The sequence below is a fragment of the Tamandua tetradactyla genome, chromosome 7 (genome assembly GCF_023851605.1).
Source record: "Tamandua tetradactyla isolate mTamTet1 chromosome 7, mTamTet1.pri, whole genome shotgun sequence".
NCBI classification, from domain to species: Eukaryota; Metazoa; Chordata; class Mammalia; order Pilosa; family Myrmecophagidae; genus Tamandua; species Tamandua tetradactyla.
In genome coordinates, this window is record NC_135333.1 from 118,517,987 (window position 1) to 118,536,254 (window position 18,268).

At 37.8% G+C, this 18,268-nt stretch overlaps 1 pseudogene; it reads right to left on the bottom strand.

Annotated features, from left to right (window-relative positions):
- LOC143690615 (52 kDa repressor of the inhibitor of the protein kinase pseudogene) overlaps positions 1 to 18,268 on the bottom strand; it is a 427,237-nt pseudogene that overhangs the window by 383,452 nt on the left and 25,517 nt on the right.

The following is an 18,268-nucleotide window of genomic DNA, read 5'->3' on the forward strand; positions in this document are numbered from 1 at the left end:
CAGGTCCAGGCTCTTCTCTGGAAATCAAGTCCCACATCGCTAAGGAAATTTTCACCCCTGGGAGTCAAGTCCATGTGGATGGAATGGTGGGGTAAAGGGAGAAGCTGGGCAGTGAGTTTACCTGCCATGTTGGATTTGAGAGAGGGGTCACATCTGAACAATGAAAGAGCTTCTCCATGACACTTAGGCATAATTATAATTATATGCAAAGGTAATAATAAGTATTTTCTTACATAATTTCATATGGGCAAGCACCAAGATTGAGAGCTTGGTCTATTAAATTAGTAGTCCCCAATGCTTCTGAGGGTATACAGAATTCCCCAGGTGGGAAAGTTTTATATTTCCACATTTTTTCCTCAGTTCCTCAAGGGGACTTTGCAAACACATTTTTATTTCTTCCCAGATTACTCTGGGATGTATTAGGGCATCACAATAACCTGTACAAACCAACAAGAGTTCACTTATTATTCGTGTTCCCATGTGCTTATGGTGTTGAATAAGCTGACCACACAAATTAAATTGGATAGTTTGCTACAGATAATATAAATTTTGCACCAAATAATTATCTCTTCCTTTGGTCTCCAATGGAAGTTGAAGTTTTAAAACATTGTTAACATGCCATGCTGGAGACCCGGGTTCAATTCTCAGTACCTGGCCATGCGAGAAAAAAAAAATCACAGATCATAAAAGAAAAAAAAAACAAAAGGGTGGGCCATGGTGGCTCAGCAGGCAGAATTCTTGCCTGCCATGCCAGAGACCTGGGTTCGATTCCCAGTGCCTACCCGTGCAAATAAATAAATAAATAAATAAAAACAAAAAACAAAAAACACATAGTTAAAATCATCCTTTACCCTTTAGTCTGATTTAATATAGTTCTTAACAGATCTGCTTCATTTATAGCCCTAAATTGAAGGCTGATCTCTTTTTCAGCTTTTTTCAATTGCTGTATGGGGTAGTGCAGACTTTCATAGCTGCAAAACTCTAGCTCTCAATCTCAGGTGTCAGACAGATACCCAAAGTTCCAGGACCAACTTCATTATTCACAAAGAGAATTCAGAAATCATGTCAGAATTTAGAAATAATGATTATAGTTCAGCAGTTGCTGTGACTGCTGTAAGAATTTACACTCTAGGAACAATTACAATAAGACTTCCCCTTGAATTTAATTCTCAACATTTGAACATTTTAGTTAGTAAATATTAGTGGTGCTTTATAATATTTGTCCTTTCATTTCTGGCTTTTATCACTCAACATACCATCCTCAAGGATTCATGCCTCACAACTTCATTTGGTTTTGCAGCCACTCAATATTCCATGTTATGTATACACCACAGTTTGCCCTTCTGTTGGTCAGTCTATGTACCCTTAGGCCACTTCCATCTATTGCAAATTGTGAATACTGCCACCATAAACATCAGTGTGCAAATGTCCATTAGTATCCATGTTTTCCAAGTATATACCTAATTACGGGGTTATAGGAGCATGCCTTATGCTTAGCTTCCCCAGAATCACCAGATTGTCCTCCAGAAGGGCTAAACCATTCAATTTCCTTATAAACACTGAATAGGGAACAGTACATACACAATCCACATTCTCTCCAGAACTTATATCTTTCTGTTTGTTTTTTAAAAGTTTCATTCACAGAGCATACAATCCATCTTAAGTAAACAACCAATGGTTCCTGATATTATCACATAGTTATGCATTCTCCACCACAATTTATATGAAGACACTTCTGTTTCATCTGTAAAAGAGGAATAAGAAGAAAAAAACAAGAAGTTTAAAAAATAACAATAAATACAATAAAGTACAAAGTAGAAACACTAAAACCAACACCAATATTTCTATTTCCCTCCCTTATGTACCCTCTTGTTGATACTTAGCTTTGTTTCATTTACTAGAAGCATATTACAATGTTCTTGTTAACAATAGACTAGTTTGCACTGATTGTATTTTTTCCATATACCATCCCATTTTTAACACCTTGCAGTGTTGACATTCATTTGTTCTCCCTCAAGTAAAAACATTCTCATATTTGTATATTTAATCACCATCAGTGATCACTCTAGGTTTCATTAAGTTATAAAGTCCTAGTCTTTATTTTCTATCTTTCCTTCCGATGTCACAGATGCCTAACTTTTTCAACTATATCACACTTATCTTTGTTCAGTGTACTTACAATATTGTGCTATACATTTCTCGATCTTTATAGTCAATCTTTTCAAACCTTCTGAACACTTTCAGCATCAAATGCCTGATCTCTACCCTGTTTCAATCTCCTTGTAACCTATGTTCTCAACTGTAACTATCAACACTGCTCATTAATGTTACTTTATATTAGTGATGACATATAGCATTTGTTCTTTTGATTCTAGCTAATTTCACTGAACATAAAATATCCTCTAGGTTCATCTATGTTGTTGCATACTTCATGCCTTTATTCTTCCTTACCGCTATATAATATTCCATGGTTTGTATATACCATGGTACGTTTATGCAGTTGTCTTTAGATGGACATTTACGCTGTTTCCACTCCTTGGCAATCTTGAATAATGCCACTATTATCATCAATGTGCAAGTGTCTGTTTGTGGCCCTGCCTTTATTTGCTCTGAATATTTACCTAGTAATGAATTTCTGGATCATTTGGAAATTCTATACTTAGCTTCCTGAGGAATTGCCGAATAGCCTTCAGAATGGTTGCACCATTCAACATTCCCCCTTAGGGTGAATAGTGTGCCTTTCTCCACATTCTCTCCATCACTTGTCATTTTCTGTTTTTTTTTTCATAATGTCTTCTAGTAGGTGTGAGATGGTATTGTAGTTTTGATTTGCATTTCCCTAATAGCCAGTGAAATTGAGCATCTTCTCATGTATTTTTGTGCAATTTTTGTGCATCTTTGGAAAAGTGTCTGTCCATATCTTTTGCCCATTTTTTAAATTGTGTGTTTTTTTGTCTTTTATGGTGTTGAGTTGTAGGTACTCTTTATATATTCCAAATGTTATATGTGCTTTCTAAATATTATCTCCCATTAATAGGCTGCTTTTTTTACTTTTCTGACAAATTCCATTGATGCACCAATATGTGCAATTTTGAGGCTATCCCATTTAACTATTTCTTTTTTTCTTGCTTACACTTTGGGTGTAAGATCTGGCAATCACTACTATCACAAGATCTTTAATTTATTTTCCACATTTTCTTTGAAAAGTTTTATATTCTTGGCTCTTAGGTCCTGATCTTTAATTATTTTTATGTCATTTTTGTATAATTTTTTTATGTAAGATAGGCATCCACTTTCATTCATTTGGATATGGATATACAGTTCTCCAAACACCATTTCTTAAAAGTGTTGCTTTGTCCAATTGAGCTGGCTTGACTGACTTATCAAAGATCAATTGTATATAAAAGACAGGGTCTATTTCTGAAAACTCAGTTTGATTCCATTGGTCAGTGTATCTCTCTTTACGTTAGTGCCATACTGATTTGACCCCTGTAGTTTGTAATGTGCTTTAAGTTCGGGTAGTTGAGACCTACCGCTTCATCCCTCTTAAGATATTTTTTAGCTATTTCAGGTACCCTGCCCTTCCAAATAAATTTGGTTATTGGTTTTTATTTTTCTGTAAAGTATGTTGTTGGGGTTTTTATTGGTATTGCATTGAATCTGTAAGTCAATTTCAGTAGAATTGCTATCTTAACTATATTTAGTCTTCCAATCCATGAACACAGTATGTCCTTCCATATTTAGGTCTTTGATTGCTTTTGGCAATTTCTTGTAATTTTCTGTGTATAGGTCTTCTTTTGCTTTGGTTAGATATTCTCAAATATTTGATTTATATTGTTGCTATTGAATTGATTTTTTTTTGTTGATTTCCTCCTCTGAATGCTCATTGCTAGTGTTTAGAATCACTACTTAGTTTTGTGTGTTGATGTTGGACTCTGTCACTTTGCTCTGTTTATTTATTTGCTGTAGATTTTGGGGGATTTTCTAAATATAGAATCATGTCATCTGCAAAATGAAAGTCTTATTTGCTCCTTTCCAATTTAGATGCCTTTTATTTTCTTAATTTGCCTAATTTTTCTAGCTAGACCTTCCAATAGAATGTTGAATAATAATGGGGATTGTGACAATCTTGTCTTTTTCCTGATCTTAGTGGGAAACTTTAAGTTTTTACCCATTAAGTATGATGTTTGCCCTGGGTTTTCCTTATTTTTCCTTTACCATGTTAAGGCAGTTTCCTTCTGTTCTATTCTTTGAAGTGTTTTCATCAAGAAAGGATGTTGTTTATTGGGCTTCTTGAATGTGTTTCATTAAATTTGGGAAGTTTTTTGCTAAAAAATTAAGTTCTTTTTGGGAGTATTTTGACTCTTTCTTCTGCCCCTCTCTTTCTTTTCCTCCTGGGATTTCTATCATGCATATTATTGGTATACTTGATGGTGTCCCACATGTCTCTTAAGGTTTTGTTTACTTTTTAAATATTTTTTCTTCTGCTTCTCAGCCTGAAGCATTTCAGAAAAAAAAAAAAGGATGTTGTATTTTCTCTAATGTCTTTTCTACATCAATGGAGATGATTATGTAGTTTTTCCTCTTTGATGTATTGATGTGCTTTTACATTAATTGATTTTCAGATGTCGAACCATACTTGCATATCTGGAATAAATCCTGATTTGTCATGATGTATACTTCCTCTAATGTGCTGCTGGATTCAGTTTGTGAATATTTTATTGATGATTTTTGCACATATATTCATTAAAGAGATTAGTCTGTAATTTTCTTTTCTTATATTATCTTTGTCTGCCTTTGCTATTATGGTGATGCTGGCTCCATGGAATGAGTTTAGTCACTTTCCCTCTTCCTCAAATTTTTGAAGTGTTTGTACAAAATGTGTAATCTATCTCGAATGTTTAGTAGAGTTCAATGTGAAGCCATCTCATCCTAGACGTTTACTTTTTGGGAACTCTACTTGTGATTGGTTTGTTGAGGTCATGTATTTCTTCTTGAGATAATGTTGGTTTTTCATGCTTTTCTAGGAAGCTGTTAATTTCATCTACATTGTCTAATTTATTAGCATATGGCTGTCCCTTGTGTCCTCTCATTATCTCCTTTATTTCCTCAGGACCAGTAGTTATGTACCTTTTGACATTTATTTTGCTTACTTCTATCCTCTCACTCTTTTTTTTGTCAGCCTAGCTAGCAGTCTATTAATTTTAAGGATTTTCCAAAGGAACCAACCTCTGGTTTTGTTGATTTTATTGTTTTCATGTTCTGAAATTTACTTATCTTGGCTCTAATCTTTGCTATCTCTTTTCTTCTGTTTGTTTTGGTTTCAGTTTCCTGTTCTTTCTCTAGGAGTGAACTGTTATTTCCTGATTTTTGCTTTTTCTTTTTTAATATGGGTATTAAGGGCAATAAATTTCCCTCAGAGTCCCACATTTGGTGTGTCCCATAAGTTTTGATATGCTGTATTTTCATTTTCCTTTGCCTCAAGATATTTACTGATTTTTCTTGTAATTTTTTCCTTGACCTACTGGTTGTTTAATATGTATTGTTTAGCCTCCATATATTTGTGAATTTTCTGGCCTTCTGCCTTTTATTGATTCCCAACTTCAATTCAGTGTTATTTGAGAAAGTATTTTGGATAAATTCAATATTTTTAAATTTGTTGAGACTTACTTTGTGACCCAACATGTGGTCTATCCTGGAGCATGATCCATGAGCACTTGAGAAAAATGTATATCCTGCTGTTGTGGAATGTAAAGTTTCCATGGGCAAGTTTCTCTACACATTCAAGGTGGGGTTGCTTACTGGAGCCCTTTAGAAGGTAACTATTTTGGAAAAAGCTTTAGAGTCAACAGAATCCACACAGCCAGAAAACTTTGGAGATGCAAAAGGAAAATGCCCTAGAGGAATTCCTATGAAACAAGAGGAGGTTGGTAGCAGATGCTGCCATGTGGCTTCCCAGTTGAGAGAGAAACCCCAAACCATAGGCACTTTTTTTGAGCTAAGGTATCATCCTCTGGCTGCCTTAGTTTGCACATTTACCTGGCCTTTGAACTGTAAACTTGCAACTTAATGAATTATCCTTTTAAAAGCCAAGCCATTGCAGGCATATTGCATTCTGGCAGCTTCAAATTAAATTAAATTAAAACACCCTCTTTCTTGTCTTTTCCTATGTGCCTGTAGTGTTCCCTTTAGTACTACATGTAGAGCAGGTATTTTGTTCATGAATTCCTGCTCTCTCAGTGTCTATTTGTCTGAAAATATTTTAAATTTTCCCTCATTTTTCCCCATTTTTGAAGGATAGTTTTGATGGATATAGAATTATTGATTGGCAGTTTTTCTTTTCAGTAACTTAAATATATCATACCACTGTCTTACCTTCATGATTTATGCTGAAAAATCTGCTCATAGAATTATCAAGCTTCCCTTGTATGTGATGGATTGTTTTTATCTTGCTGCATTCAGAATTTTCTCTTTGTCATCAACATTTGTCAGTCTGATTAATAAGTATCTTGGAGTAGGTCTATTTGGATCTATTCTTTCAGCGAATGCTGTGCTTCTTAGATCTGTAATTTTTTGCCTTTCATAAGAAATGGAAAATTTTCAGTGGTTATTTTCTACATTATTCTTTCTGCCTCTTCTACCTTCTCTTTTCCTTCTGCAACACCATAACATGCATAAAAATTTGCTTCATGCCTTCATTTCCCTGAGACCCTGCTTATATTTTTCCATTCTTTTCCCTATCTATTCTTTTGTGTATAGAATTTCAGTTGTACTGTCCTGTAGCTCACTATTCCTTTCTTCTGCCCCTTCAAATCTGCTGTTCTATGTCACCATTGTGCTTTCTCAAAAAGTTTTTTTTATTGTATAATATAATAAATATACAAAGCAAAGAAAGGAAAAAAAAGCAACAGTTTTCAAAGTTTACTTTACTCCTCAACAAGTATTTACAAGACAGTTTCCAGAGTTTGTCATGGACTACCATACCATCATCTCAGATTGTTCCTTCTAGCTGCTCCAGAACATAGGAGGCTAAAAGGAATAAATATTTTTATCATCACAGTCAACTTTTTTCTTTTATTTATTAAAAACAATATATATATATATATATATATATACACAAAAAAGCAATAATTTTCAAAGCACATCACAACAATTATTTGCAGAATCGGTTTCAGAGTTTGGTATGGGTTTCATTCCAGAATTTTAAGTTTTTTTTTTACTTCTAACTGCTCTAAGATACTGAGACTAAAAGAAATATCAATATAATGATTCAGCAAGCATACTCATTTGTTAAACCCAATCTTCTCCTTTATAACTTTACGAACCCCTTTGATCTTTCTATCCCATTTTTTAGTGATATTTGGGCTGTGGCCATTCTGACATTTTCATATTGGAAGGGGCTGTCAATAATATGGGGTAGAGAGGTGGAACTAGCTGATGCTGTGGAGAGGCTGGCCCCTCTAGGTTTCAGGAGTTATCTGGTCCAGGGACCCATCTGGAGATCATAAGATTCTGGAAAGTTACCCTAGTGCATGGAACTTTTGTATATCTTATATATTGCCCTCAGTGTTCTTTAGGATTGGCTGTAATGGTTTTGGTTTTGGTATGGTGAGTTATGAGAGGTAGTAACGTCTAGCTGAAGCTTGAGTAAGAGTGACCTTCAGAGTAGTCTCTCGACTCTATTTGAAGTCTCTCAGACACTAATATCTTATTAGTTACACTTCTTTTCCCCATTTGGTAAGTTTAGTCCATTAACATTTAAAGATATTACTGCAAAGGTGTTTTTTGAATCCATCATCTTATCTTTTGGATTTTATTTGTCAGATTTGTATATTCTTTTCCCTTTTTCTCCTTTTTTTCTTTGTTACCCTTAATGGTATTCTTCATTTATGTGCCCTCCTCCAGACCTCCATCTCCTGTCTTTTTTTTTTAATTGGCAGAATTCTGTTTAGTATTTCTTGTGGGACCCATCTCTTATTGACAAATTATTTCAGGATTTGTTTTTCTGAGAAAATTTTAATCTCTTCTTCAATTTTGAAGGACAATTTGGCTGGTGCAAAATTCTTGGTTGGAAGTCTTTCTCTTTCAGAGTCTTATATCTTTCAGGATTATATATCATACCACTGCTTTCTTACCTCTATAGTGCCAGTTGAGTAGTCTGAAGTCAGTCTTAAATGTTATCCTTGTATGTAGTAGATTGTTTTTCTTTTGCTGCTTTCAGGATTTTCTGCTTCTTGTCAACATTGGACAGACTGATTTTATGTGTCTTGGGAAAGGCCTGTTTGAATTTATTCTATTTGAAGTTTGTTTATTTTCTTTGGCTTGCATATTTATGTCTTTATAAGGGTTGGGAAAATTTCCCCCATTATATTCTCAACTATTCTTCCTAGCCCTTTACTCTTTTCTTCTTCTGGAACACCAAAGATTCTTATATTTGTGCGCTTTGTTTTGTCCATCATTTCCCTGAGACCCAATTCAAAATTTTCCATCTTTTTTGCCATTTGCTAATTTGAGTGTTCACAATCAGTTGTCCTGTCTTCTAGTTTGCTTATTCTTTCTTCTGCTTCTTCAAATATACTGTTGTATGTGATTTGATTATATTTTTAACTTGGTCTACAGCATCTTTAATTTTATTATATCTGCTATTCTTCTGTTTATTTTTTCAAATTTCTCTTTATGTTCTTCTAGTGTCTTCTTGATCTCCTTTATGTCATTAGCCATCCCATTTACCTTATTTAGTAGTGTTATATGAACATTTTTGATTAGTTGTTTCAAAGTCTATGCCTCCTTTGATGTTTTAATTTAGTCATTGAGCTGGGCTATAGCTGTTTGAATTGTGATGTGTTTAGTGATCTTCTGTTGTCTTTGAGGCATATAAATATCTTGATAGGTTTAGTTTGGAAGTTGATTTCCTTCAGTAGTCTGTCAGGAGTCTAAAGAGTTGTATTTGTGGGATGGATGTGGGGCAGGATGCAGGGTGTGGAGCAAAGAACAACAGTGCAGTGATGCGTTGCAGCACAGGTATAGGCACAGGTTGGGGATGTTATGTTATTGCCTATGGGCATGGGTGAAGGTCACAAGGTTGGGGAGATGTGGTCTGGGAGCTGAGGGTATGGGGTGCAGGTCAGGAAGAACTTGGAGTGCTGGAACAGGGTGCAACATGGGGGACACAGAGGTAGAGCATGGTGGGAGGTGGATAGGGAGGCTATGTGGATGTACAATGGCTGGTGTGTAGGTAAGATGTGGGTGGGTTTGTGGATTTGAGGGTCTTATGTATCAAGGTGTAGGGTAGGTGGCACAGAGGTCGGAGTACAGGGGGACAGTGTGCAGGTGTGTCTTTATGCAGGGGGAGGCATCCAGAGGGCCCTGATTGTAGATGTGGGTGCATGTAGGGGTGGACATAGGTCACTGGGGTTGTGGGGTGTGGGTTGGTGGGGTGGCACTGGGTGAGCTGTGCCTTGGCGCAGGTGTGCAGGTATAGAGTGAGTTGGAACAGGTGTGCATGCATGTGCATGGTGGCAGCTATGTAGCAGAGATTGACCTGTGAGCACCTGTCAGGGTGGGAGCAGGGTGCCTGTGCCAGGAGCTGAGGAGAGTGTGCACATTTGTGGGGCAGGGGGTTGGAGTACAGGGGTCAGGAAGTCAATGCATAAATGTGCATGTGCCCAGTGGCAGGGAGGATGTGTCTGTGCAGGGCAAGGGTCTGGAGGGTGGGGCTCTGGTATGCATGGTCTAGGGCACAGGGCCTTTTGTGAGCATGCACAGAGCACAGGGTAGTGGGCCAGTGTTGCATCTGCATGGGCTGTGGGTGGATGTGACCCAGCTGTGCAGGTCAGTGCTTGCTCAGAGCTGGGGACATGACTGGGGGCCATATGTGTCATTGATCTGGGATGGACATAAACTGATGTACAGGTGCACAGAGCTCGGGGGGACAGAGTGGGGCTGTGTGACTGTATGGGTTGGGTATGGGTATAGCCTGGCTATGGAGATAAGCGCCCGCAGCCTTTATTTGCTGATGACCACCAAGGGGCAGGGAGGAGGAGGTAAGGTTCAGGAGGGGCAGGGTGAGACTGCGCATGTGCAGGTGAGGTGGTATGGGCTAGGATAGGTGTGCATGTGCTTGAGGTGGGGGTGTGGGGCAGGTACACACCAGGGGGTGGGTGGGGAAGAAGTGTGCTTGGCACATGGGGAGGAGTAGTGGGTGACAGGGTTCAGGTGCATAGGGTGTGGGGTGAGTACTGGGTCATGGCACTGAGCCAGTGACGGTAGCTACGCAGTTTGAGAAGTGAGGCTTGGCTTACTTCCTAGTCTCCATTTCCCAGTACGTGCCCTCCTGAGGGCTCCCAGCTTCTGTGTTAGGCTGTTTGCCCAAGCCAGAGACTCTCCAGTTCTCTGCTTCTCAGTTCCTTCGGTTTTGCAACCAGGCCTTCCCTATGTGGTGCAGAAGACCCTCCCAGATCACTTACACCTTGGAATCACTGTCTCAATTGCCCTCCTGTCCTTTCCATAGCTGTTCCTTACAGCAGGGGTGAAATTGCCGTACCTTATTCTGCCATCTTCCTGAAACCAGCTGGCTCCTTTTTCATTCTGTCTCTCATCCTTGGGGAAATGTGTGCCCAAAAGTTTGGCTGTTACCATAGTCAGAGAGATTCCCATGGAGCCTTGTAAGTTAAGTCCAAGACTTCATGACCCTACTTGGGTGCCAGCCCCTCTGCCTTCTGGTTTGGGTTCTCCCTCTTTCACCATTGCATTTTTTCATCTTTTGTACTGTGTCTTTCATTCCCATAAGTTCTGTCATTGCTTTTCAAATGTTTAAGTTCTTCTTTATGTTCTCCCAATATCTTCTTCATATCCTTCTTCTCTTTTGCTATATTCCCTCAACTTTTTAATTTGATTTTGCTTTTTTGTCTCAACATCTTTATTTAGTTATTTCAACTCCTATATCTCATTTGAAATGTTAGTTCCATATGACTTGGCCATATCTTCATTTTTCCCAGTATGACTCATAATTTGATTGCAGGTGTCTAGGCATCTGAGTTACTTGTTAGTTTACTGTGTCACTTGTCTTTTCCCTAGGGTTTTCTTGTGGTCGGCTTTATTCTCTATCTGTTCTTTGGCATTCTGCTCAACTCATTCTAGACCTCTAGCATAGCTTTTGTTTAACTGATCAGAATTTTTCAGCTCTTGTTCCCATGATTCTTGCCAGCCTATGTGGAACCATTTTTTGAGGAGGGTCTCCCCAGATATGATTGACGTCAGTCAGGATTTCCCAGACCTGAAAGGCACAGGTGTAATCATTATCAGGAGGAGGGTGTAATCATTATCAAGTTTCCCAAGGTTGAAACATTGCAGATTGGCAGACTTTCCTTTGTATTCTCTAGATCCCTTGTCTTTGCTATCCTTCCTAGAATGTGGCATTTGTCAGCCTACAGCTCCTGACTGGTATACGGTGGAACAGTGCCTTAAATTCTCAACAAGCCCTCCCTGCCATGTGTGTGTTGAGATAGAGGCTTTGGTGGAACATATGCTTAAACTGTTTCTGTTTACCAGCCATAAGGGCTGGAGTTATTACCAGCCATAAGGGCCAGAGTTATCTGGAGGATGGCTGTCAAGTGAATTGGGTCCCACAACCCCTTTTCTTGGGGTAAGATATGCCCTTTAGTTACATATCTCTCCCATGATTCATTACTTTGTCTCTTAGATGTTATCTTAAAAAGCCCTTTATTAGGTCCAAAGACAGTTGAAAATGCCTGAGACTTTCTTTAATGAACTTCTTAAAATAGTTTAAAAAAAAAAAAAGGAAAGAAGTCCCTTTTCAGAGCCAGTCACCAGCCCCCAAGGTTTTCCAGGTAAGAGCTGGAGTTGGTACCTGGCTCTATGTGCCTCCCTTCTTGGGGCACAGACTCTTTCTTGTACTCTGATCTTGGCTGACTCGAAACGCTCCTGTCTTTATATTTTTTCATTTTATTTCATTTCATTTTCTCCCCATCAAATCCACCTCCTCTCTGCTGGGATTGCAATCACAATTGGAACTTGGCTGAGCTGTCTTCCCTTGTGCCCCATAGAGACTACTTAAAGAGCTGTCCTTTAGGGAATTATCTCCTTTACCTGGCTAGTTACTTTGCCTCTGAGACATAATTTAATTCTGCCTTTTCCTGGGGCAGTGTTGAAGCCAGAGAATGCCTGTAGCTCTGTCTACTGGACTGTTAAAAAGTTAAAAAAAAAAAGATAGAAAAGAATCCTTTTCAGAGCTGGACTCTTGCTCTCCATGTTTGCCAATCAAGAGCCAGAGTTTGTATCTGACTCTATATGTTCCTTTTTCTTGGGGCACAGAGCTTTCAAGTATTCTGAGTTTGTTGAACTCCAAAAGACTTTTTGTTCCATTACCCCCGTCTCCGTTCTGCTGGGGTGAAACCTCCCTGTTACTTCCATTTATTCCCCAGTTTTATCTATGCTCAGAGCTTCTATTCAACAGTCTGAATATGTTAATTAATTCAACAATTAATTAATTCAATATGTGAATTAATTCAACAATAGGAGCTTCATTGAGCTATCTTCCCTGTTCTTAATAGAGGGGGCCTCTTTTTGCCTTGGGGAACCAACTTTAAGATAGCTTGAAGTGTCAGTGGGGGAGGGATACTGGCCTCCATGGCTGGGATGTCAGGCATTCCACCATTCCAGACTGGTGTACGATGTGTGTCTGTTCATGGAAATCCCCCAAATGGTAGTTCCAGACAGTTCCTGGCTATTTACTAGCTGCACTAGAGAACTAAATTCCACACTTCACTACACAGTCATCTTCTATGCTATGTTTTTAAACAGATTTTTCATACCAACTTTCATTTCCCTATCTTTTAATTCCAAGATGATTTGAATTGTGTCAGAATTGTTTACTATTGACTCTTTATCCTCTGGTTAGGGGTCCTGAGTCTTGCTTCTTTGCATTCCAAGTAGTTTTTAATGATATGCTGGATATTTATGGATGCATTTTTATTTAGAGATAGTTGATTTTTTTTCTCTTGTTAAATAGATAATTTACTTGTATATCTTCTAGATATTTCTGAGACTTTTGAAGCTTTTCTAGGTGGGTTTAGAATAATTATTATAGTCTATGGTTATATTAGCACTACTTTTTTTTTTTTTTTTTTTTTGCCTGGGCAGGCATTGGGAATCCAACCCGGGTCTCTGGCAAGGCAGGTGAGAACTCTGCCTGCTGAGCCACTGTGGCCCATTCAGCACTATTTTTAATGTGTAAATTTTTTGGAATTGTAGCTGAATAGCCAGGGGGTCCAGAAATCTTCCTCAGATCTGACTGACCAGAAATTCTATGCATCTCAACCTTAAGAAACCATAAATAGATTCTAAAACTGAAGATAGAAAGTCAGATAAAAATTCAGTCCACATATAGTTCTGGAATTCTCAAACTTTCAGCATGAGTTGTATATGCATATAATTTATAAAATCAATCACGGCAGTCATGATTATAGGGAAGATGATGTTCGGGTCATATCTCAGGGGTACTAAAATAAATTTACATGTCTGTTCCTGAATATGTGATATTAGCCTTCTTAAATAATTGTTAGTGGAACAGTGAGTATGGAGATCAATTTACTGGGGGTGTAATCCCAATTTTCAGGTATTGTAATATATAGAGGATTGATAACAGATTAATAATCAGACTCAATGGAATGAGGGAAAGATACAAATTGATCATTGCAAGATAGAGGGCATCTAATGTGAACCAACCGGTACCATATAAATAATATCTTGTACCACTAAGTTAAATATTTGTAATAATTGACTGTTTATGATTTCTATCAACATGATAGTTCATTATGGTTTGATGTGAATGTTACTTCTAGATTAATCTGGAATAATTAAAAGAGTACTTCCAAGTCAGCTGCTCTGTTATAGTCAATGTTTGGATAATATGCTTACAAATATTGCTAGAACATCAAATTTTCTTCTAGGAATCCTTTTGCAATAGGAACAGCTTTTTGCCCATCTAGGTCTTTTGTGTAGCTAGACTTTTACTGGGACCATGCCTTTTTGTTTGTTTGTTTGTTTGTTTGTTTTTTTACCATATAACATTGTTCCTCTCTAATTGTTTAAGAAAATTCTCAGGGCTATGATTGCATGGTCTCTAAAAAAAGTCACTTGTGTGGAAGGTGGTGTGCTGGGTTCTCTTTGGATTAGTTACATTATGGTATCCAGTGACTATAATTAGTCAGGCTATGTTTGCCTATCTATTTTTGCAATTTTTTCCCTCCAGGTATATTAATCTCCTATTACAGCAGTCAAGATTTACCAAAAACTTAGTTGTCTAAAACAGTGCAATATTATTTGTGGTAGTTAGATTCAGTTGTCAACTTGGCCAGGTGAAAGCACCTAGTTCTGTTGCTGTGGACATGAACCAATGGTAGGTGAATCTCATCTGTTGCTAATTACATCCGCAGTCGGCTAGGAGGCGTGTCTGCTGCAATGAGTGACGTTTAACTTAATTGGCTTGTGCTTAAATGAGAGAACGCAATGTAGCACAATCTAGCAGCTTGGCATTCCTCATCTCAGCACTTGCAGCTCAGCCCGGGCCCTTGGAGATGGAGAAAGAAATCACCCCGGGAAAGTTGTTGGAACCCAGGGGCCTGGAGAGAAGACCAGCAGAGACCATCCTGTGCCTTCCACATAAGAAAGAACCTCAGTGGAAAGTTAGCTGCCTTTCCTCTGAAGAACCAACAAAATAAATCCCCTTTTATTAAAAGCCAATCCATCTCTGGTGTGTTGCATTCCAGCAGCTAGCAAACTAGAACAGAGTATTCTCTTAAGTTCTAAAAGTGAAATAACTGAAATCAAGAGGTTGTCAGGGTTGAGTAACTTCTTGGATGCTTCAGATGAGAATTTCTGTCCTTGACGTTTTTGGTTTCTAAAAACTGCTTGCTTCCTTTTTTCATGGTCCCTTCCTTACATCATTCCAAACTCTTACATTCTATATCAAATCTTCTACTGACATGATCCTCCTGATTCCCTCTTGTGAAAATCTTTCTTATTATACTGGGCCCACCTGGATAATCCAGGATTACCTCTTCATTTTACAATTCATAACTTTATCACATCTGCCATCTCCCTTTTCCCATGTCAAATAACAAATTCACTTGCTCAGGCATTAAGATAATTTGGGTTTGTCATCATAGAGTTTTTCACATGTGAGTTGGATTTTTTTTGGTGAAAAGTAATTAACCTCTAGTAAGTGTATTTTATTCTAACCTAGGTCCTATTTGAGCTGGTCTGAACATCTCATAGAGTTTGGAACAATGCTCTATCTCTAGTAATTTTTTCTGATGACTTTCAATTTTTCAGTGGACAGGTTCAATGGAACCCAATAGATCTACATGTTTGTTAGATTTCTAAAAAGAAATCTGGTATCTTTTTTCAAAGTAATGCTACACAAATTATGATGGTTGTTTAAAAAAACATGAACTTTTAGAACTCTAGACAGGATTTGATTAGGGTCTTCACAGCTAGACTTAATGGGCTGCCAATGGGAGGGATTGCATAGGACATTACAGAGACTTCACACCAAGATTATTCATAGGAAGGATCCCTTATTACTTTTCTTTCAGGGTGGCTGAATAATCTTGTTTATAGTGTGGTATATAGTTTGGCCTCCTTTTTTTTACACCATTCATATGGTAAGCTTTCAATTAGATCAGGGCTCACCTTAAATCAGAGTGATCAATGTAAATATATACTTTGATAATCACTCTCTGAATAATTAATCCTGCTAAAATGAAGAGGTAATATAATTAAGGTATGGTGTTTAGCTTGCAAACTGCCAAAATGTGATATACCAAAACTGGAACAACTTTTAAAAAGGGGAATTTAATAAGTTCCATGTTTACAGTTCTAAGCCTATAAAAATACCCAAGCTAAGGCATCCATGGAGAGATACCTTAATTCAAGGAAGTTCAATGGATACAGAACACTTCTGTCAGTTGGAAAGTGACATGTGACATCTGCTGGTCCCTTGTTCCTGGGCTCCATTGCTTTCAGCCTCTGTTCCTGTGAGGGTTCCTCATTTTGCTTCTTTGGTACTGACCTTTATCTCTTGGCTTCTCTTGCCTCTTTCCAGCTTCCAGCTTGCTTGACATCTCATGGCAGTGTTTGCTGGGCTCTAAGCATCTCAAATATCCATGTTTCTTTTCTCCAAGTGTTGGCATCTGTGTCAGTCTCTCTCTGTTGGCTCTGTCATTTCTGACTCTCTAGAAAATGTTTGCTTTTTTAGAGGATTCCAGTAAACTAATCAAGACCCACCTGGAATGTGTGGAGTAACATCTCTATCTAATCAAAGGCCACACGCACAATTGGGCTTGCCACATCTTTATGGGGATAATCTGATCAAAAGTTTCTGTGGGTGTGGTAGAATTCTCACCTGCCATGTGGACACCTGGGTTCAATTCCCAAACAAAGAAAGAAATAAACAAAAACAAACAAAAAACTTCAACAAATGGTGCTGCAGCAACAGGATACTCATATGGGAAAAGAACGAAATGTGACCTTGCCATACAGCACACAAAAAAATGTTTCTAACCGACAGTATTGAATCAGGATCAAATGCAATGACTGTCCCCAGAAGATTGGGTCAGAAACAGTTTCAGTGACTCACCTGCCACCTGACACCTTCCCCTGATAGGGCAACATCCATGCCGAAGCAGCCTCCTTGCTGAACTCACCAACCTCCAGTCCATCCAACCAGAAGGGGTGGGGCTGAAGGAGGAGAACGAGACTCTAGCCCGCTATCTGCTGGCCAAATGCAGTAAGTGCAGATAGGCTACACCAGATAGGGAGGGCAGACCTTGAGGGAAGAGGACCCTCATAGTCGCCACTTGCTCTGGGGAAGGGGTAAGTGCAGGCAAGCTACCTCCCTATCTGCCTAGGTCTTTATTTTTATTTTTATTTATTTTATTTTTTCTTCTGAATATTCTTTTATATTTTCTCCCTTTTAAAACATATTCTTTCTATACGTTTTTATTAGTATTATAATTGCTTTTTTCTTTATTTTTAAAAGTTTGAATAGATATTTTGTATTATATTTTACTCATTTTCTAGTTTTATTTTACATATGTTTTTATTATTCCATTCCATTTATTTTTTTAAGCTTTCTTTTTCTTTGTATGCTATATGATGGGGGTCACGTTTCATTCTTTGTCTATATGTAAATCCCCTTATTGCAGCACCATTTGTTGAATTTTTGTTTGGTTTGGTTTTTCATTTGTTTGCTTGTTTGTTTGGGAAGTGCATGGGCTGAGACTTGAACTGAGGTCTCCTGCATTGCAGGCAAGAATTCTACCACTGAACCAACCTTGCACCCCCCCCAATCCATTTCATTTATCTTTATTAGTACTATTATTTTGTTTCTCTTAAATTTTATCTTCCTCTGGTGGGTGCCAGCCTGACTTCACTCCCAGTATGTCCTGAGGTGTCTCCTTTTGATTCTGGTGCTTACTACTGTCAAGGTGTATTTTATTGTGGTCTTGTTTTTGTGTTTCATATAATTATTACATTATTATTTAAATTTATTATTACATCTTTTTTTTTTTCCTCTGCTTTTCTTGTTCTTTTTTTTTTTTTGCATAGACCAGGAGTTTACATTGGGTCTCCTGCGTGGTAGTGAGCTATTCTGCCACTGGAGTACCCATGCATCCCGGCTTATCTTATAATAGACCCTTAAGTTGAACAGTATTCCCTACATAAGATCTGGACCTTGATTTCACAGAGAATAACTGACAAAGTGTAAAAGGAAACATTCAGCACAAACTGCATAAATACAAAACTTTAGAAGAGTGAAGGAAACTAACTTGCATAATAACCATATCAAGATAATCAAATGCCCTAAACACCACAGAAAATCACAAAACACATGAAAATTCAAGCAGAAACAGCACAGCCAAGTGACCAAATCAAAATTCCAGAGGGGACATGGAATATAGAACAACTACTCAAAGATATTTATAAAGAAATAAAGAATATCAGGAAAACACTAGAAGAGCATAAAGAAGACTTTGGGAGGTTGAAAAGAAAAATGACAGCTCTCACAGAAATGAAAGATACAGTAAAACAAATAAAAAATATACTGGAGGACACACAATAGCAGATTCAAAGAAGCAGAAGGAAGTAGTGAGCTAGAAGATAGAACAATAGAACTAGAGTGCACAAAAGAACAAATGACAAGAAAAATGGAAAAAATACAACTGGATCTTCGTGAAATGATGGA